Below are 17,358 nucleotides of genomic sequence, written 5' to 3'. Positions count from 1 at the left end.
GATGTTGTTTTATGCTGTTTTTATTCCCTTCGCTAATGTTTTTCTTGTTTCATTATTGGTAATTCTTTTACTGTATTTCAATGCTTTTATTGTATTCTCTTTTTTAAAACTTTGTAAACTGCCTCACACTAGTCTGGGGTGAGCTGCCATATAACATTTTCCAACTAAATAAGTGGTAAACGTTGGAAATAGTGATGTATAACAGATTAAGTATTTTTTTCTTACCGAAAAAAACCCTCGTACCTAATAATATGGAGAGGCAGAAATGCAGGTGCAGAAGGCAGCTGAAGGCAGCTGAGAGGTGGGACTTCTTATGAGTCACCAGCTCTGTTTATCTGCCATTCAGCTCTTTTGAGGAGCCTCAGAGGTGGATTCCTCGCAGCAGATATGCAATTGCAACTCATTAAAAAATAATTCATTTTTCATTTATAAATAGGGAAAATGAGTTCTTTTATAAAGACTACAACTTATTATAAACATCATGTGTAGAATGAGCCAGAGAGGCAGCAAAAGGGATCGGAAGGCAGCTGTACAGAGAGCAAAAGGTGAGTTCTGTTTTGAGAGGGATTAACATTAAAACCAAATCTCTAACTGTATGTGTTCTTGAGGGCCTGTGTGTTTGTTTTTTTAGAGTGGTGTATGTATTTGTATGTGGGTTTTTCTTTGTTTTTGGTCATGTGCTTGCCTCAGACTTCTGAGAGGTGGGGCTTCTGGTGAGTCACCAGCTCTGTTTTGCTGCCATTCAGCTCTTTTGTGCAATCTCTGACAGGCAACAGCGAGCACCTTAATCTCTGAGATGGAGCAGAAGAGAGCAGAATAAAGAGCAAAGGTGAGTTTTGGGGTTTTTTTTGGGGGGGGGGGTTATCCTTACATCATTCATAACCAATCCTTGTGGAGAGAGTAGAAGGTGAATTGGTGGCTTGATTGGGAGCGGAGGCTTCAATCCCTGGAGCTCAGTGAGCTGGAACTTGGCTCCTCCTCATTTTGTTAAGAAATTTAGTGGGAGACTTTTTGTAAGGAAGGCCTGTTTAATACTAATATTTAGGACTACTAAATATGGATGGTAAGGGAGTTGCTGCAGTCACCTATAACAGCCGTGGTATATTTGTTTTGTTGTTGTTGCAGGATGTGGGTTAGGGTTGGTTGCTCTCTTGGAAGAGAAGTTCCAGCAGCCTGAGGCACAAGTATCTACTCTTCAGCACATGAAAGAAGAATTAGAGTTTCCTGGACAGAATGGAGCAGATGGTACTGGGTGGAGAACAAACTGAGGAGTTCTCTGAGGAGTAGGGCAGCTCTCAGACACAGGAGGTGGACATTTGGAGAGTGTGACACATAGAAGTAGAGGGACTACTGAGCATTTTGTGAATTTGAAGCTACAGAATCGATCTGAAGTTTTCTTTCTTATCAGTGAGGATAAGGTACAGGCATTTGAGCAACAGATCAGTCCTTGGAGAACGTGCATGTGACAGAAGGTTCAGACCATGGAATGGTCTCTGCAAATTCCCCAGAGAAGACAAGAGGTGGTGGTAGGGAACTCCCTGCTGAGGGGAACAGAATCAGTGATTTGCAGATCTGAGAAGATGTCTTGAGAGGTGTGCTGTCTCCCTGGGGCAAAAATTGTGATGTTACAGAGAGGTTGAAAAGACTTGTCAAGCCTACTGACTATTATCCCTTCCTTTTGATCTATATGGGAACAAATGATACTGCAAGATGTAGTTTTTGGGGCATCACAAGGTATTCTGAGGCTCTGGGAAGGAAGCTGAAGGATCTGGATGCGCAGGTTGTCATTTCATCTGTACTCCCAGTTGAACGATATGACCCAGGGAGGGGAAAAAAAGAATAGTGGAGGTGAACAACTGGTTTAATAGGTGGTGCTGCCAGGAACATTTTGGCTTCTTGGAACCATGATCTGTGGTTTCATGAAGATGGTTTACTGGCAAGAGATGGGTTGGAAAGGAGGAATATCATTATACATCAGGGATGATTATACTTGTAAGCAAGTCCATGACTTAAATTTGAAAGTCAGGTTGAGAGCATCTGGGTAAAAATTAAGAGAGAGGAACAACAGTGATCTCATTGTGGGGCTTTATTACAGACTCCCAAGTCAGACTGAAGAGTTGGATTATGGTTTCCTTGGAACAGATAAACAGACTTTCAAACAGGAAAGAAATAGTAGTAATGGGAGATTTCAATTATCCTGATATTTGTGGGAGTCAAATTCTGACAAGACTATAAACTCCAACAGATTCTTCACTTGCCTTGCAGACAGTTTCATGGTCCAAAAAGTGGAAGAGGCAACAAGGGGATTGGCTATTTTAGATCTGCTCCTAATCAACAATGATGACCTGGTTAATGGGGTGGAAGGGGTGGGTTCTCCTGGAGTTTATTAGGTGGGTTCTCCTGGAGTTTGTTATACAGTGGAAAGGGGATGCCAAGCGTAGTCAAACACACATTCTAGACTTTACAAAAGTTGATTTCTGTAAACTTAGGAAACTACTGGGTGTGATCCTGGGGTTAAAAATACTAAAAGAAAAGGGAGTGCATGATGGATGGGAGTTTCTTAAAAGTGATATTTTGAAGGCACAATTTCAAACAGTTCCAATGAGGAGGAAAAATGGTAGTGTCTAAGGAAGCCAGGATGGATGTCTAAAAACCTTTCAACTGAGCTGAGATTTAAAAGGGATATGTACAAGAAATGGAAAAAGAAAGAAATCACCAAAGAACAATTCAAACAAATAGCCAGGATGTGTAGGGAGAAAGTCAGAAAATCTAAAGTGCAGAACAAGTCCAGAAAAGTTACAAGTAATTAAAAAGGCTTTTCTGATTATGTCTATAGCAAAAGGAAGAAAAAGGATATGATAGGGTCATTGTGTGGAGAAAATGGCAAAATGTTAACAGGGAAGGGAGAAAAGGCAGGACTATTCAACACCTTCTCTGCCTTGGTCTTCTTCCAAAAGGAAAACAGTGCTCAACCAAGGGGAAATGGAACAGAAGATGCAGTAGGGAAAATTAAGCACAGAATAAATAAAGTGGTAATACAGAAATACCTGGCTACTTTAAATGAATTCACATCTCCAAGGCATGACGAATTACATCTCAGGGTATTAAAAAACAAGCAAAAGTAATCTCAGAATCACCTGCTATAATTTTTGAGAACTCCTGGAGAACAGGATAAGTCCCAGCAGACTGGAGGAGGACTAATGTTGTCCCCAATGTTCAAAAAAGGAAAAACAACAAGGATTCAAACAATTAAGTTAAGGGATGTTAAGATAGTCATGTTTTAAAATTTAAAGGGATGTAAATGTTGAAGTTGGAGTAAGCTTGTTTTCTGCTGCTCCAAAGACAAGGAGTAATGGATTCCAGCTGCAGGAAAAGAGATTCCACCTAAACATTAGGAAGAACTTCCTGACAGTAAGAGCTGTTCAACAGTGGAATACACTGACTTGGGCTATGGGGCTGGAGGTTTTAAACAGAGGCTGGATGGCCTTCTGTCAAGGGCTCTTTGGTTGTGTATTTCTGTATGGCATGTCTGGGCTTGGTGGTCCTTGTTGTCTCTTCCACCTTTATGATTTCATGATTCTATGAAACACATTCAGTTTTATAAAGTCATATGAAAAGGAAACAGAAAAAAAACCCAGCCAATGTGTTACTGCTGAACTCAACCCCCAAGTCTCACATTTTACTTCTGAAGAAACTGCTAGAATGGTCAATCTGTTGGTGAAGACCCATATCATTAGCTATGATAATGTTTAAATGCATATAGTGCAGAACTTTTGGATGACATATGGATGTGGCTAAGGATATGTACAGCAATGGTTCATTTTCAGTTTGTTTCACTTCTTAATAACTTCTACTCATTTCCTTTATTATAGTTGCTGATTTTTTAAAAAGAAAACTACGTTCTTTTGTATCCATTTCTTTTTGTGGGGAAACACATTTACAAGGTAATTTTTCTTCTACTTAGTTGGACTGAAATTCTCAGGGACTGTACCATCACCCAAGAGATCCTCCTCCCTATATTTCTTGTTAATTGGAGAAAGGACCCTTGATTGACAGGCAGTTTAAATTGTCACTTGCGTAGTGAGTTAATGGAGGTACTGACAGCATTGGCATGTGAGTTTTCCTTTCATTCCACAAATGGAATGTGGGTTGGAAGAATGTTACTCTAAAGCAAAATCAATGTGTTATTCTTCCCTTCTCCTTATCTCACTGTTGACCTTTACTGATTCCAGAGTTTTTGTTTCATCACAGCTGATTTGCAGAATTGGAGTGGGATGGGTCAGTGCGGGGGTGGGGGATAACTTCAAGCATGATAGTAGAGTGTGGCACAGGAAAGGACCCTGTTTGTGTGTAACTTCAACTCTCCTGCTTTTTTAGTCTGCCCCAGGACTAATTGATTTAGATATTTATACCATGCTTTTCTCACTAATTGGGTTCAAAAGCAGTTTAAAACACTGCTTTCTGCATTTTATTGTCACAACTATCTTGAGATATAGGTTTAGCTGAGGGAACCTAAGCCAAGGTTGTACAGTGAACTTTAATGGGAGAGTGGGATTTTGAACTTGGCCTTCCATATCCAAGCCCAATATTCTAACCACTACATCAACTTGGAGTGGATTATTGTACAAAGTTAATAGCTACTTTTACAGAAAATTAAAGATATAACTCAACAATTTGATCTTCACTAATTTCTATCATGGAATGGCAACCACCAGCATACGGGACCCATATATATTACAGAATCAAGAGGATTTCAGTACAGTGTAAATAAGGGGGGTAAGTTCATTTCATTCAGACCTTGACCAGTGTGGCCCAGGATAGCCCAGTCTCATCAGATGTTGCAAACTAAGCAGAGTCAACGCTGGTTAGAACACGGATGGAAGACCACCAACGATTGCTTTGCAGAGGCAGGCAATGACAAACCACTTCCATTATTCATCTGTTGTCTTGAAAAGCCTGTGGAATCTCCATACCTTGTGGGAGGGCAGTTTATAAATCAAATAAAAATAAATAAATAAATAATAAAAAAGTAAGTAAATAAATTAGCTGCAACTTGGAGACACTTTCTACCACCAAATGTTTGAAGATCCAATTAAAGCAAACAAGGTTTTCATGAAAACCAGGTTTAGCATTATATTATTGTACATTTTTTCATAAACAAGAGAGTGTTGTTTAACAGATCGTTAGCTCTTGATTAATTCTTAGTTTCCCTGTCCCTCATGGACCATGAAACCACTTTCTGAGATCATGTAATTCTGTGATACATTAAGGGCTGCTTCCAATATAATGGGTTCTAGAATAAGCTTTTTAAAGTAATCATGTAGAAATGTTACCTCAGAATTAGCTGTCCACGGGATATTTCCAGAATTGTATCTCCATACCATAAATGAGTGAAAAGTAGGGTGCATCTGGCAAATATTCCAAGGTAAATATTTAAAGACTCCAATAACATCTCCATGGGGCAGCAATCCTCAACAAGCAACCCACTCCATTGAATTCTGTTATTTATTATCAGAACAGCATGGGATCTAACTGCAGGTAATCAAGCCTCACTGTAGTAAAAGATGAGCCTAAAGATGCACTGTGGTGAACTGACACGATTTTCAAAGGGATCAGGAAACAATGAATACCAGTACTGGCTTCTCCACAGAAAGCAGCCTCTTGCCTGGAAGATTCTCTCTTTTTCTGCTAAATTGGGAGCTGGTCCAATAAACAGGTCATATGTCAAGTTAAAAACTTGAGCCATGTTCAGTGTATTGTTGAAGGCTTTCATGGCTGGAATCACTAGGATGTTGTGAGGTTTCCGGGTTGTTTGGCTGTGTTCCAATAGTATTTTCTCCTGACGTTTCACCTGAATGTGTGGCTGGCATCTTCAGAGGATCCATGAGTCATGTTCTTTAATGTCAGAATTAAAGGCTGTTTCTGCACGGGCGGAATACAGCGTCCCAGGGACACTAAAAACAGCGTCCCTGGGGAGGGGTTCATGTGACGAATGCACTTATACTGCATTCAGGTTACAGGGTGGAGCCGCCCCTTAAAGAGTTAAGCCCTGGCCAGCCCTGATTGGCCAGAGGAAAAAAAAGGCAGAGTCTATATAAACTGTCAGCGCTAGAGCTGAGGGGTTCTGGCTTTTGAGTCTTCGGACTGTTTGGCTCTGTATGAGCTTTTGTGCCCTCAGGTACTTTTGAGACAGAGTGAGGTGAATCCACCAAGTTCTCTCACTGCTGTGTGGCTGTTGTTAGGAATAGCTGAGAAAGCTATTGTGTCACCTAAAGCCCTGAGTTTGGAGGCAAGTGTCCGCCCTCAGGTGTATGGTTTGTGAGGGAAACCTCTAAAGTCTGTGGGTCTGTCCTCAAAGGGAACATCAGTTTTTGGGAGGCCCAAATCCTGTGGCAGGGAAGCCAAGTTTTGGGACTGTGGGAGAGGGAGGCTGTATGCCTGAATCCCACAGGGCGAAAACTGAGTGTTTTATTTTTGTGAGGAGGAACAGCGGACTGAGGTTTTTATTTTTAAAAGGGAGTGTGAAACCTCCACAGTACCATCTTTTGAGAAACATCTTTAAAGTAAAACTTTAAGTGAAGGGACACCTGTGAGTGTCCATCGTGTAACTTACGTGAAGTGCCTGCAACCATACGCTTTAAGAAACATTCATTGCCTGAAACCGTTAAGCACAAGAACAAACCATTCTCAGCAACCGTAAAGCTTAAGCAAACTCTCTCTGAAACCAATATGCTTATTTCCTCTCCAGTTTATCTGAGAAGCCTCTTTGTTAAAGCCAGCAAATAAACGTTTTAAGGTTTTGGTTCAACTTTAAACCATTCCAGTCTTCATCATTTATTTTTCAGTCTGTGTCTGTGTGTTCCCCAGGCAGGGTGGTGACTGTGTTTAAAAATCAGTTTGAGTGGGCTATAAAAAAAAACACACAAATTTATATTTTGGTGGCAGCGAAAAGCAGAAGATATAAGCGCCTTTTGTTACAGTTCGCATGATGCAGCAGCAGTGGCCTCACAACCCCCGAGTGGCACAAAGCCACTGTTTCCGAACCTTGCTCCCTGAGTGAGGTTTTTCAGAAACAGCAGCTTACAAACGCTTCCATGCGAATGACAGCGGCTGGAAAGCGCCATTCCCCCCCTTTCTCGAATGCCTTACCATCCCTCCAACCTTCTGGCATGTTACCTAGGCCAGAGGACACCCCCCCTGCCCTGTGACTCCAGAGCTGTTACGCAGGGCAGGATGGCGTGTCCCCTGGCCTGGGCAACGCGCCGGAAGGTCGGAGGGACGGTAAGACATTCGGGGGATGGCGCAGCCTCTGCGCAGGCTGCGCCATCTTCCCTGCCCCTACCGAACGGTCCGGGGGGGGGTGCGTCGGCGTCATTTACGCCAACGCACCCCTGCAGCGTGGCCATGTGGAAATGGCCAAAGCTAGTTCTACTACAAAATGAACCCAATTTCTGTTCCTTTTAGTAGAAAACATTTTTTTCCAAATTTTAGAATCCATACTCAGAATGAAATTGGGGCAACTGTACCTCTGACCCAAGAGATCCTCTTTACCAAATTGCACACATGTAGGATAAAGTGCTTTCATTTTGAAGACAACGATAGCAGATACTGGCAGATCTGAAATGGTATGTGAGTCAGCTTGTTCCTCCTGCTCAGGGAATTTAAATTGAATGTTCACTTCTTTTTGGCAAAAAAAGGAGTTTGTGGGAAGGGGGAGCTAAATTCTGCCCATTCTCAAATCTTACTTAGTTGTCCTGTGCATCTTTTATAATTTTTCTCATATTCCAGTTTATTGCCTGTATTTCACCATGGCGGGAAAAATCTTCAAGGTTTGGGAACATGATTTAGCTTTCGTCATGTGTACATTTATTTTCTTTAAAAAAATAGGACCCTCCACTTTACAAGTGAATAGATGGGCTTGTGTACATTTGATTTTCCTCACAGCAGCAGTTCTTTTAAATATAATAAAGATGTCTTGGACTTCTCCGATCCTGCATCGTTGGTTGTCTCACAGAGAAGTAATAGGACTTTCTGTGATCACTGATTGCTCTTATGTCTCTCAAATATGTGCTTGCTTTTTACTATCCACAGGAGATAACTCATGAGCCTCTGCTTCTATCCCCAACCTTCAATTCCTAATTTGTGTGGCAGGAGAATTGGTTATTTATGTGGAGCCGTATCTGAGCTGCTGTTTCTGTTTCACAGGTTCTCTCTTGCCCTCCCTGCTTGGCAACATGTACAAGAAACACACAGCAGAGTAGTTGGGCCGGCTTCCTAATGTCTGGGGTTAACAGGTTAAATAGAGTTTGTACTTTGATGGGAGACCATAAAGGAAGTCCAGGGTTGCTATGCAGAGGCAGGCAATAAAAAACCTGAATATATCTTGCCCTGACAAACCTATGGATTACCCTGTGGCTTGACAGGACTTTCTACACCACCACATCCATATTACTCACTCTTTTTCCATTTGTTTATACACCTTCTTGGGAGAGACATAATGAAAAGTGAAAACTCTTTGAAAAATTAACATCAACCTTTATTGTCCACTCATTCGAGGTATAAAACATAACCCATCTACTGAATGCTTTATGTACCTCAAACCTTGTTTTGTATGCATTTCTATAAAAGTTTCTAGCCTTGTGAAGAAGGAAGTTTTTGCTTCCAAGAATGCTGTTTGTTTAAAAAAAAAATAAAGGGGAAGATCCATGTAGATGAACATTCCCGCAGCAGTGGCGTAGTGGTTAAGAGCAGGTGCACTCTAATCTGGAGAACTGGGTTTGATTCCCTGCGGCTGCCACTTGAGCTGTGGAGGCTTATCTGGGGAACTAGATTAGCCTGTGCACTCCAACACATGCCAGCTGGGTGACCTTGGGCAAGTCACAGCTCTTCGGTGCGCTCTCAGCCCCACCCACCTCACAGGTTTGGCTGTGGGGGGGGGAAGAGAAAGGAGATTGTAAGCCCCTTTGAGTCTCCTTACCGGAGAGAAGGGGTGGTTTAAATCCTCCTCCTCCTCTTCTTCCTCCTCCTCTTCTTCTTGTACTCATTTGACCCCTTTCTTAGGAATATTTTGAAGAGTATGGCTATCCCATTCAAAGCAACTAGGAATTTTAAAGGAATCCAGTAGAAGAAAGGAAAAAATACACAATCCATATTACAGGTATACCAGATGATTTGATCAAAGCACAATTCTAGTTTATTGGAGCTAGTAATGAATTCTGATTGTGTCAGATGACAGTCAGTTAATTTCCTGTGTGATTCCAACCAGAGAAGTAACCTAAGTGGTTTCTGACCAATTGCTATAAGTTTTAGGGGCACTTGTGAACCCATACGTACCTCGAGATTACTTGCAAAAGGGCAGAAAATGTGAATCATCTTAGTATGCATTGAATTTCATTTTGCAGCTTATACAAGTATTGTGTGTATAATTTCAATTTCAACCTTTAATGGCATACAAAACTGCAAATACACTTATAATTCAAATCATTTAAACATTGGTATTTAAAATGTTTTCCAAGAACTTAGCCACTGCCAAGGTAATCGGTGGACTACAATCACTTAACAAAAAGCGAGTGGTCTGGAATTTAGAGTGATTAAGCTGTGGAAGCAACAAAGGGTGAATTAAAGTCATGGGCAGGTTACTATGAAGATGACATTCCAGGAGGATATGAGATATGGTTTCAGGAGATCCACATCTGCAATGGTATAGTCTCTGTTGCTTGGAAATTTGGAGGTATCTTCCAGAAGTATCCGCTGATGGGAAGCTGTTGAGGTGTGCTAACATAAATGTGTGGTGTCGCTTAATAGATGACAGAGATGTGAAATAGTTAGCTCTTGCTGTGTAGCTTGGTTGTATTCCAAGGGAGCGGGGGGAGCATACAGCTGCCTTTGTGGGATAAAAAAGGTGATGCTCAGAATCCCTCAGTCTTTCCTGAATTTGGTTAAGGATATAGAGTTCGCTGTCAGTCCCAACATTATCCAAATCGATACCTATGGTTCTGATTTTGTCTTCGATGCACTGGCGTTCCTGCCTAGGGACATGGGGTACCCCTTGTCCCCGGGCGCATCGATTGAGGTCACGTGGGGGGGGCGCCAAAACATCGCCAAAACATCCTCCTACAGAGCGAGGGATTGAGCAAGCCCTAGAAAGCAGGCACTGAAACGGCGGACTGCTCCCAGTGCCTGTCGTGACCCCGCCCACTCTGTACGGTGGCCTGGAGTGTCCAGGGGACGGGGGAGAAGTCCCACTGGGCTCCCAGGAGCAGGACTGGGGAGCTCCGCCTCCCCTCCCTCTAACCCAGCATGCCTTATTTCAGAAGCCTTCTCCCCGGCAGCCGGGCGCCAGAAGGCACAGGAAAAGGCAAGCTGAGCAGGGAGCCCAGAAGCAGCAGCAGAACTGAAGATGATGCTGACGTTTGCTTGGTAAACCTTCAGAGGGGGGGGGGTGACTTGTGAGAGATTTACATGCTTAAAAGTTAATTCCCACTTGCACTGGCTTGGAGCTGTTTCTCAGGCTAGCAGCCTACCTCACAGGGTTGGTGTGAGGGCACTTAGGAAAGTGGTGGGGTGGGAGCCATGTGTGTTTTGCTGGGGGTAGGAGGTGATTTGTGAGAGATGATGCTGATGTTTGCTTGGTAAACCTTCAGATGGGGGGTGACTTGTGAGAGATTTACATGCTTAAAAGTTAATTCCCACTTGCACTGGCTTGGAGCTCTTTCTGAGGCTAACAACCTACCTCATAGGGTTGGTGTGAGGACACAATTAGGAAAGAGAGTTGGTGGGGAGAAAGCCATGTATGTTTTGCTGGTGGTGGGAGGTGTTTTGTGAGCTGGTGCAAAAAATCATTGTTTGGTCGTTGTGGGGGAGGGTGGTCGTCCATACCTGGGGTGGGGGGGCACCAAACTCAGATTTTGTCCCTGGGCTCCAGTTTGCCTAGATTCGCCCCTGCTTCGATGACTTTAAACCAGCAAAATTGAAACTTATCTTTAAAAAGGTTTAAGTTTATGTCACTTGCAGAAGATCTAAAATGTAATTTAAGCCAATACTTTATGGTGGCAATCCAGGCTTCTGTCTCGACAAGTGAGAGACCAACTTCAAGACACTGTCCACTGACAGCTCAGTGGTATGTCTTATCTCCTCCCTCCAACCAAGGAAAATGGGATTATACCTGGGAGGGGTGCTTTTTTCATGGCTGTTTTGACCTCCTAGTCTACCCTAAGAAGGTCTAGTAGTCAGATGAAAACCCCCATCTTCATTCTTCTTTCAGAATATTAAACACATTCTTTTGCTTTCCATTCCTGGCTTTAGGGGATCATCCCTGAACTACTCTGGAGAACCTGAATGTGCAAAAATCATACCAACTGGCTATAGTCGAAAGTCCTATCTATTAGTGGATATTACCATCATTGGTAATTCATTAATGAGCCTACAGGAGTTTGGGCATTTCTAGAACTTTCCAAGATTTGAAGTCTGAATTCTATTCTTAGACAGGTGGAACTCATATCAGATTAACTATAATTCTCTGGAAACAGATTTAAGCTGTGACTTCCTTTGCACAAATGTGCATGCTCGGTTCGTGGAAGATTGATGCTAGTGGTCTGACTTCTCTATGCTGTGTCAGAACCGCAACACTGTTTACTCTTCCCATATGTTCCACTCTGTGCAAAAAGGCATGCTGGATGTACCGCTGTTGACCTCTGCATACATTTGGGTGTGTTTCCACAGGCATATTCTTAAGGACTCGATGTTATTTGACTCCCCCTACACATAGCCTTCTGGAAGGAGATGCTGTGATGAGTGTATATACAGAAGAAAGAACATGTTCAGAAATTCTGTGCAAACTGATATAATCACATTTTGAAAACTGCTGCGCCAGTGGAACTGAAACCACAGAAAGCGATGCTGTAGCTCTGCACCCCTTAATTACATAGATCAATTCTCTTTAATTTTGCTGAAAAACAAGGACTGGGGAAATGAGCATTAGGCATGATAATATGCTCTCTGGCACCTGTGTTCTTTGCATTTTTGCCCACATTTTAGCTTAGAAAGATGAGCTATATTCTCCCTAATGACGGTTTGCAAATCTGTTTTCAGCTTATTTATATGCAATCTCACTTAGCCCAGAATTAATTTTTGTATGCTTTTTCTCAATTATGGGATTTTTTTGCTTGCTTTTTTTTAATTAACAGGTTTTCTTACCATTAGTCATTCTACCAGACACAGAGTATTTGGTCATAGCATATTACATTTCTCTCACTATATCTTTCTGAGATGAAATTCTTGCTGTGCCAACAACTTGAACAAAGGAGAATGAACACAGAGGTGTTTAAGTTAGCAAACTCAAAAAACACACACCCAGATATGGATCTAGACTAGGAGCTGATTGAAACATTTCTTGGGAGACCTATGTAGACGGAATCACTTCCAAGGCTAAGCAAACGTTGTGTAGTGGCCACCTCCAGGCTATTAAGTTCCTGGCTAATTTAATATTATTGGTGCTGAACAAGTGTTTTTTGACACCAAGTAAACTTAAGAAGTACCACTTTGACTTCAACTTTAATCACTGAAATATGTAGATTAATTGTAATGTATTGGAAATAAGCCACTAAAAAGAAAAAATGTATAAAAACATGCATTGGATCAGCTGAAGAACAGTAAATTAGGTATTATAATTTTTTAACAGTGCAATGCTTCGAGAAGATTTTATTTCTAAGTTCATTGGCCCCTTCCGCACATGCAGAATAATGCCCTTTCAATCCACTTTCAATGCACTTTGCAGCTAGATTTTACTGTGTGGAATAGCAAAATCCACTTGCAAACAATTGTGAAAGTGGATTAAAACTGCATTATTCTGCATGTGTGGATTAAAGTGGATTAAAACTGCATTATTCTGGCATGAGCCATTGACTCAATAAGAGAGAAATTTTTTCTTGCCAGAAGTATTTGGAAGATGGTGTCTGTCCCTGGCCCCAGCTGAAATGCCCTATCATTTTTTACCGGGACATACTGTATCTGGAAGTCTAGGGAAGCATTTTTAAAAGAGCAGTAGTGAATTGAAGTAACTTACATTTCTCTTTGTTAACTTTCATGTATGAACTTTTGTTGCTCTGAAACCTCACTTTTTAAAAAGAAAAAACTGGTTCTGAAAGGAATTGTAGGATCGAATCCTACCATGGCACTCAGTGAACAGCGGCAAAATTCTCTGGCAGAAAACCTTCCTATGATCTAAAAATCTCTTGTGTTGCCAGAAACTCCTTGCGCTTCTTTAAATAGCAGGATGCAGCATTCAGAAATTCTGAGCCTTTTGTACCACAATGTATTATCATCCTCTCACCTCAATGTCCATCCTGAGTCCTGTTCACTTGATGTACACTGGGAGTTCCATGCTTGGAACTTAATACCCAGGAACTGGGAGGCCTAACTCAGAATGGGACTGTGGTGTGCACATGAAAAGGGGTCTTAAGCCTATCCCTCTGAACCATTTTCCTTTCATGAAACAGCATCAGAGAGACATTATTTGCTTCATTGGAGAAACATATATGTACATATATAGACCATGAATACATACAAATTCCCCAACAGGGCAAACAGCATCTCCTCATGATTGTTTCCGGTTGGGAAAACAGCACAATGGGGGAGGCTTCAGCATCCAGTCTAAACTGGGCCCACATGTGCCTATGAAATAAGATCTAAACAAACCTTTTAGATCATATCTTTTTAACAGGATCTGGGAAGAACATAGGGAAAAGACATAAGTACAATTTATAGACTCATTACTCATAGAATGCTTACCTCAAGGCTCTTCAGGGGCTTTTGGGTAGCGGGGGGTGGGGGGAGGGAGGGAAGGGAGCAACCCTCTTTGGAAGCAGGTGTCCAAGTATGCAAGTCCTGCTTTAAAAGCTGTAAAATGTTCTCAGAACAAAATGATTTTAAGTTGATTTTGGCTTATGTGCTGGAACATTAATGACTACTTCAACCTGAATTATTTTAGCCTGCCAAAGTGTCAAGAACAGTCCTTTATTAGGGACACTTTGAAGTCCTGTAGTATTCAGAAGAATTATTATTGACGGACCCTAACCAAATAACACCGAATAATTGTAAACAGAGAGGGACTGGCTGTTCCTGTTTTTTCTTTTTTTTATAAATAAATATTATAAATAAATATATGAATTCAATGTATGATTGGTTCAGTTTATTTACAATTTTAGATTGAATGAGTGGTATTTTTTTTTTGCAGTGGCCTCAAAGACAATATCATATAGATCTCCTTCTACAACAGAAATGTAGCATTTTTAGGTATCAATTTAAACCAAACAGCCCTTTCTTCTAATTGAGATCTAGGCAGTTAAGTGCTAAATTTCATCCGAAAGTAAATTGTTAATGACTTGTGCAGGACTTGAAGCAATCATTTCATGCAGTGCAACTTGTATAGTCCATTGAAATGGATATTTCCAGTGCTCTAAATGTTTCCACAGGACTGAGTTTTTGTCCCCATGCTGTTCTGCTTATGCATTTCTATGAGATGTCATCACAAAGAGACATAACTGAACCACCACTGTTTGGGGGAATGGTTTCCAGGTTTATTTTTCTGACCAGGAAAGTCACTTCTGTTTTGATTAGGTGTCTGCTTGGTGTCCAGTTTTTGGTATTTGAAAATGTCCTGTAGTTAAATTCTAAGGAAACAGAGATTATTCTAGCTGACCCCTGCTGCCTTCTGAATGACATTCTAGTCTGCACAGTATTACTTGATGATAGAATTGTAGAGACTACAATTGGATTTTGGAACCACTTGGCTGTTTATGGTCCTGGATTTATTTTATGTTGTTCTCTTATTGCAGCTGCTTTCATCCATAGATATAGCAAGGATAGACCAACATTATCTCATGAAAATAGTTTGCATTCATAGATAAGATACTAATTCCTTTTTAAAAAACCATATAGGTACCAAAGTTTATGTCTGCTTTGCAAGCTATTTGATCTGCCAAGGATGGTGCTAATGACCAGAGGATATAGATGGGTGACAGCCAGGAAGAGATACTTTGCAATAGAAACTCTTTTGTAGATTTCATCAGGATATTAAAACAGGTTCCAGAATGAGCCCTGATTAGATATATTAATTAAATCTGAATATATCTTGCTCTTTGAAAGATTCAATTGTATTTGCAAATTTGTATATTTCAACAGAACCTTGAACAATCCTTTTTAAACTGAAACAAAAATAAAGAGTGAACAGTGTTTGTAAAATTAATTCTTCATTTAAAAACACCATAAATTAGCTGGAACAGCTCTACTAAGGCAGATGAAACAGAATCTTTTTTGCAAAGGAGCTCCAAAGTTACATTCTTGGCAGGTTTATACCGATGCACTTGTATTTCTAGAAAGTACACCAAAGGAACATTTAGTAATAGTACTAAAAACCAAAGAAAGCATCTGCTTCGCCTGTATAAAAAGGAAGTAGTTCTTATCCCACAATGACATGACAAGAAAACGTGCTTAAAGAACTAGCTCCAGACTGGTGTATTGTTAGTTCTTCTCTTTTCCTCAACCATCAGATTAAGAACATAAGAACATAAGCACTAGCCTGCTGGATCAGACCAGAGTCCATCTAGTCCAGCATTCTGCTACTTGCAGTGGCCCACCAGGTGCCTTTGGGAGCTCACATGCAGGATGTGAAAGCAATGGCCTTCTGCTGCTGCTAATCCTGAGCACCTGGTCTGCTAAGGCATTTGCAATCTGAGATCAAGGAGGATCAACATTGGTAGCCATAGATTGACTTCTCCTCCATAAATCTGTCCAAGCCCCTTTTAAAGCTATCCAGGTTAGTGGCCATCACCACCTCTTGTGGCAGCATATTCCAAACACCAATCACACGTTGCGTGAACAAGTGTTTCCTTTTATTAGTCCTAATTCTTCTCCCCAGCATTTTCAATGAATGCCCCCTGGTTCTAGTATTGTGAGAAAGAGAGAAAAATTTCTCTCTGTCAACATTTTCTACCCCATGCATAATTTTATAGACTTCAATCATATCCCCCCTCAGATGTCTCCTCTCCAAACTAAAGAGTCCCAAACGCTGCAGCCTCTCCTCAAAAGGAAGGTGCTCCAATCCTTCAATCATCCTCGTTGCCCTTCTCTGCACTTTTTCTATCTCTTCGATATCCTTTTTGAGATGTGGCGACCAGAACTGAACACAGTACTCCAGGTGCGGTCGCACCACTGCTTTATATAAGGGCATGACAATCCTTGCAGTTTTATTATCAACTCCTTTCCTAATGATCCCCAGCATAGAGTTTGCCTTTTTTACAGCTGCCATGCATTGAGTTGACATTCCCATGGAACTATCCACTAAGACACCCAAATCCCTTTCCTGGTCTGTGACTGATAGCACTGACCCCTGTAGCGTGTATGTGAAGTTTGGATTTTTTGCCCCTATGTGTATCACTTTACATTTTGCTACATTGAACTGCATTTGCCATTTCTTAGCCCACTCACCTAATTTATCAAGGTCCGCTTGGAGCTCTTCGCAATCCTTTGTGGTTCTCACCACCCTACATAATTTGGTATCATCTGCAAACTTGGCCACCACGCTACCCACCCCTACTTCCAGGTCATTTATGAATAAGTTAAAGAGCACTGGTCCCAATACGGATCTTTGGGGGACACCACTCCCTACATCTCTCCATTGTGAGAACTTCCCATTTATACCCACCCTTTGTTTCCTGTTCCTCAACCAGTTTTTAATCCATAGGAGGACTTCCCCTCTTATTCCTTCATTGCTGAGTTTTCTCAACAGTCTCTGGTGAGGAACTTTGTCAAAAGCCTTTTGGAAATCCAAGTAGACAGTGTCCACTGGTTCCCCCTTATCCACATGCCTGTTTACACCCTCAAAGAACTCTAGTAAGTTTGTAAGACAGGACTTGCCTCTACAAAAGCCATGCTGACTCTTCCTCAGCAGGTCTTGCTTTTCTACATGTTTAATAATTTTATCTTTAATGATAGATTCTACTAATTTACCAGGAACAGATGTCAAACTGACTGGCCTGTAATTTCCTGGGTCCCCCCTAGACCCTTTCTTAAAGATTGGTGTGACAAATACGGAGCAGCTGGATGCCATTTATATTTATTATTGTATTTGTATTGTATTATATTTATTATTGTATTTTATTGTATTGTATTTATAAGATTTAGCTTTTACTGTTTTATCGCATCTTTTAAAGATTTTGCCATTTTATTATGTTTATTGTTGTACACCGCCCGGAGCCCCTCGGGGATAGGGCGGTATAAAAATCTAATAAATAAATAAATAAATAAATAAATTGGCCATCTTCCAGTCTTCAGGGATGGAGGCTGATTTCAGGGATAAGT

At 41.2% G+C, this 17,358-nt stretch overlaps 1 long non-coding RNA gene across 1 annotated transcript; it reads left to right on the top strand.

Moving 5' to 3' along the window:
- The first annotated feature begins 406 nt into the window (after window positions 1-406).
- On the top strand, window positions 407-3,944 carry LOC125440264. Its single transcript, XR_007245658.1, has 3 exons — window positions 407-545; window positions 770-829; window positions 3,873-3,944. It is a non-coding gene; the product is annotated as an uncharacterized LOC125440264 (long non-coding RNA).
- The last annotated feature ends 13,414 nt before the right edge of the window (window positions 3,945-17,358 follow it).

The sequence above is a fragment of the Sphaerodactylus townsendi genome, linkage group LG10, assembly GCF_021028975.2.
Source record: "Sphaerodactylus townsendi isolate TG3544 linkage group LG10, MPM_Stown_v2.3, whole genome shotgun sequence".
NCBI classification, from domain to species: Eukaryota; Metazoa; Chordata; class Lepidosauria; order Squamata; family Sphaerodactylidae; genus Sphaerodactylus; species Sphaerodactylus townsendi.
The sequence above is the reverse complement of the archived record's forward strand: the minus strand, read 5'-3'. Positions and strand labels throughout refer to the sequence as shown.